This window comes from Zingiber officinale, chromosome 1B, assembly GCF_018446385.1.
Source record: "Zingiber officinale cultivar Zhangliang chromosome 1B, Zo_v1.1, whole genome shotgun sequence".
NCBI classification, from domain to species: domain Eukaryota; kingdom Viridiplantae; phylum Streptophyta; class Magnoliopsida; order Zingiberales; family Zingiberaceae; genus Zingiber; species Zingiber officinale.
This window is the reverse complement of record NC_055986.1, coordinates 45,446,852-45,452,412: the sequence shown is the minus strand read 5'-3', so window position 1 is coordinate 45,452,412 and position 5,561 is coordinate 45,446,852.

Here is a 5,561-nt window from a genome sequence, read left to right as displayed (position 1 = left end):
CTAAAAGGTAAGAAACCTTTCTTGGAGTTCTACATGCTAAACGAGGAAGGATTGTATGAAGCTCGGGATAAGCACAACATTCTGTAACGACCACCCTTCTTACTACTACTCTCTAAGGGCGACCGTTACCTAACTACTACTCTACTTACTAGTGTCACTGACGCTATTATTAGAATCAGTTAGATTTATCACGACCCTAGAGGAATCCCTACCGAAAAATTTCGGCAGAGTCTCCCCTGTACTGGTGACCAAATCCATAGTACATAAGATATATATGCAGCCACAGGCGGCTGGAACACATTTTTCACAACCACGCAGTTATGAAAACAACAGTAAAAGAAAGGACTACTCCAGTAAAACAACACTCCACAAATAATTAAAGTGACTAAATACATATGCGGAAATAAACTCAACTACAATCTCACAAACTTCATAATAGTGTTAAAGAAAAGAACTAAAGCATAAACTCTAATCAAATAGGTCCTGCAGGTTTGGTAGCACCCTCTGGATCTCTCCATAGTCCAGACATCATACACCTTCATCACCACCACCATCCTGTCGCCTCCCTTTCATATCTTAGCTTTTCCTTTATCTGCAGTAGGAGGAAAGAAAAAAGATCTATAAGCGAAAACGCTTAGTAAGTACTAATCTATCTCACAAAACTCGAAGTGCATAAAAGTAATGCAATAATACTGAAACTGAAATGCTAAAGCAAAGCTGCATGTACTCATGGTATACAGAAATAAAACTGAATACTAAACATGCTCACTAACTGACAGGAAAGTAATGAAACTACTACTGTAGGCTTAGAATTAAAGAACTAAACTTTTATTGATTCTATGCATAAACTTGTTTCATTTTCTTATATCCTTATACTAGAAATTAATCTTTTAATTTCTCTTTCACTTTCTTCTTCTTGTTCTTCTTTTCTTTCTTCTTTTCTTTGGGCCCAGGCTTAGTAGCATCTTTGTTTTACGCGCTCTCTAATACTGACTGTGGTAGCGAGCCTCCAGCCCTATGAGTATAAAGACCTCGGTCTTACCAGGGCCAAGACCTCGGAATTGGTCACCTGAATTTGTTTAACGACAACCACAGAAGTCGGGTACTAGCCTCTTACTTTAATTTACATGTTATCTCTTTTTAACTAGACTTTAGTCTTTTTCTTTACTCATACTTCTCATACTCCTTTATTAGAACTTATTAGAATCCTGCAAATATTTCTAACAAGTATAAGATTATAACTAACCAAGCATGCTATATGAAAATACACAAGGGAAGAAGATCTGAACTCTCTAAGCATGTTATTAAACAAAGCGAAGGAAAGCGACTTTGAACTTACTAATCATGCTATAAAATAGAACAAAAGAGAGCTAATTCAAACTTGCTAATCATGCTATAAAATAGAGCAAAAGAAAGCTAATTTAGACTTTCTACACATGCCGTAAAATAGAGCAAAAGAAAGCTAACTTGGACTTACTAAACATGCTGTAAAATAGAGCAAAAGAATGCTACTTTAAACTTTCTAAACATGCTATAAATAAAGCAAAAGAATACAACTTCAGGCTTCTTTAACGTGCTATAAAATAGGCAACAGAATGCTACTTCAAACTTTCTAAACATGCTATAAATAAAGCAAAAGAATACAACTTCAGGCTTCTTTAACGTGCTATAAAATAGGCAACAGAATGCTACTTCAAACTTTCTAAACATGCTATAAATAAAGCAAAAGAATACAACTTCAGGCTTCTTTAATATGTTGTCCAAAACTAATCCCTAAACAACCTTAACTCTGTACAATATGATCTTAAGGCAAGGAGATTCAAGCATAAAACACAACTCAAAGAATTCAACAGTAAGCCAAAAGAATGTATCCTTAGATGAACTCACGGCAGCAACATGAGGTAACCATAGCAATCTGTACGGTATGATCCAAAACAGGGCAGCAAAGAACCAACCGGAAACTCAACTGTGCATGGAAAAATCCCTAGCAAAAATTAAGGATAGAATGCATAACACAACAACCCTAGCATACAATTCTACCCGGCACCCAAATTAAGGTATCAGAACCATGCTTCATGCTCAATTAGCCTAAACGAATTTTTTTTTTATTCCTTTGTGAAGCTCACGGCAGAACCTCAAAAGAAAACCAAAGTCCCCCAATTGTTTTCACATAGAACTCACGGCAATCATCCTAAACCCCTAAATTCAATCACTTTCAAAGCATGATTCGGAAACAAGGAAAGCCACTTATCCAAGGTTCACCGCCGAATTCATCCAACCAGGGAACTCACAGCAGATTCACATCAAGGGGAACTACAAATCCGAAAACAAGGAAACGAAATCCAAAGATTCGGAGCAACTCCTACCGCAGGTGAGTAGTACTTACTTGCTTTCTTGGACTTACAACCGGAGAAGAGGATTCTAGGGTTTCGGCTAGCTTCAAATCTCGGCGTTCCTTTTGTTTCCGCGTGCTCCCTTCGACGAGAGAAGCTCGGGTCCAAGAAGATCTCACGGAAGTGTCCTTGTCCGACCGCCGCGAGAGAGAAAGGAATCACGAGATTAGGTCACGGGAATAACCCTTTCTCCTCTTAACTTGTCCCTTTTATAACCTAGGTCTAACTTTGCCCTTTACTATAACTTATATATATCCCGCTTCATACTTATTAACAAACCACACGTAGCCCAGTTGGTTGGCTGCGTCCGGTTAGGTCGGGTTCGACCGGAGGTCTTGGGTTCGAGTCTCACCTTCAACGGTTTTTGTCAAAACTTCTTTCTTTTTGTAAACCTACTAAACGACCTCCAAAAATTACGTAAAAATACTCTAAAAATTCCTAAAAATCTCTAGAATATTTTAAAAGCATTTCTAAATATTTTTATGGATTTTAGAACTCAAAATAGGGAAAATTGGGTTGTTACACATTCTTTTCTTGCGATCCCTTATGTCTTTGATCCCAAGAATGTATGCACATTCTCCTAAGTTCTTCATATCGAATTGTTTGGACAACCATACCCTTACTTCTGACAACACTTTGATATTGTTTCCAACTACCAAAAAATGTTATCTACGTATAGTACAAGAAATACCACCACGTTTCCATCACACTTCTTGTATACACAAGACTCATTCGATTATTAAATAAATCCATAGGTCCGGATTACTTTATTAAATCGAATGTTCTAAGACTTTGAAGCTTTTCTTCAGTCCATAGACTGATTGAGCTTACATACTAGATGTTCTTTGCCTTTTGTAATGAACCTCTCTGGTTGCTTTATATGGATGCATTCTTCAAGACTTCCATAAAGGAAAGTTGTCTTGTCATTCACTTGCCAAATCTCATAATAGTCTATATGAGCAGCAATAGATAAAAGAATCAGGATAGACTTAAGCATGGCTACCGATAAAAGGTTTCCCTTTTCCAACAAGCCTTGCTTTGAAAGTTTCCACTTTCCCATCTATCCCTTTTTTCTATTATAGACCAATTTTCACCCAATGGCTTTTACACCATTTGGTGATTCTATAAGCTCCCAGAATTTATTAGAATACTAAATTATATTTCTATATTCATCGCTCTTTGCCAAGATGCTGCATCTTTATCTTGAAATGTTACATCATATATCCGGGATCAGGCTCATGTTCATTTGGGATCAAATCCAAAGACTCTCCCAAAACATGAATCTTTTAGGTTGTTTGACAACCCTCCCACTATAATGAGGCACTGTCTATAACTGTATATTAATTGTGATACGTGTTGCAGTTTCTTGTGGTATTTCATCTTGTACAGTTGGTACTAGATTAGACATGTCCTTTATTATTTCCTTAAGAACAAATTTACTTATGGGCTCGTGGTTTATTACATAGTCATTTTCTAAAAATCGGTCATTGATGCTAACAATGACCTTCTGATTTTTAAGACTATAAACTTACTTTCGTTTCTCTAGGATAACCCATAAATAAGTGAATTCCTGTCCAGCTTATCATTGTCTCTCTTCAGCATATGTGCTGGACTACCTGAATCTGAATATGCTTCAAAACAAGCTTACGCCTATTTAGCAATTTTATATGAGTAGAGAGTTCTGACTTTGGAAGGTACTAAGTTCACTTCCGTTTTTAGAGTATATCCTAAAAACGAATTTGGTAATTTTCTGAATAACTCATCATCAATCTAATTATTTCCATAAGAGTCCTATACCTTCTTTCTACTAGACCATTCTGTTGGGGTGTACCAGGTGCAGTTAGTTGGGATTGAATCCCTACTTTTGATAAGTGACTCCTAAATTGTCCCAAGAGGTACTTGCCACTACGATTTTACCATAGTGACTTGATACTTTTACTTTATCGTTTCTCCGCATCAGCCTTGTACTCTTTGAACTAATCAAAGCACTTAGTCTTGCGGTACATCAAGTAAATGTATTTGTATCTTGAATAGTTGCCTATAAAATAGATGAAATATTCGATACTACTTCTTGTCTGGATAGTCATAAGATCACACAAATCAGAATGAACCAATTCCAACATATCTTTAGCTCCATACCCCTTAGATTTAAAAGCTTCTTGGTTATCTTTCCTTCCAAGTAAGATTCGTAGGTTGGAAAGATTTTCACTACCAATGAACCCAAGAGTTCATTGATTATTATCCTTTGAATCCTACTCAAGTTAATATAACCTAGCCTTAGATGCAAAAAATATGATTGGTTCATATCCGAAGGTTTCTTTCTCTTAAAGTTAGAAGATGTGTTACTAATTTCCATTTGTTGCATCGTGGGAATTATTGGATTTATAAATTGCAACCAATGTACCAGAACAGATATTTTTCCTATTTTCTCGATAACAACTTTGTTATCAAAATAGACACAATATTTATTCTTTAAATAGTTTAGAAACTGAAATAAATTTCTTTCTAAACTTGGTACTTAAAAGCAATTTCTTAGAATTCATGTTTTATTCCTATCAAAGGATAAACATCTCCCACTGCAACAGCTGCTACTTTTACAGCAATGCCCATGTGGACGGTGATTTATATAGTTGTCAGATTTTTTGGAACCCCTGCAATGAATTGCAGACATAATCAGTGGTTCCTGTATCTACTCACCAGGTACCGGTAGATAACACCACTAAATATGTTTCAACAACTAATAAAATAAAAAACACCTATATTGTTCTTAGTACTAAGAGGATAGTCTACCTTAATGTCCAAGTTTTCCAATCATTATAATTGGGACTACTAAGTCTATTCTATAGTATAACAGCTAGGGGATTGACTAACATTTGAAAACCTAAGAATCACAAAATTATTTGGTCAAGACCAACATTTCAAAATCCCCATGAATTTTGTATGCCACGTTAGTGTGGACGTATACAAATTCTAAAAAGAGATTTTATCCATTAATTTTATTATCTTGTCAACCTATGACAAATAAAATTAATAGTTGATCTGTCTTTGATCAAATATTTGGTCAAGACTCTAAATTTAAAATAATGTTGATTCCTCTAACAATACTATTTAAATTTACCAACACCTCAAAACACCATGAATTTTGCATGCCACGTTAGTGTGGACGTA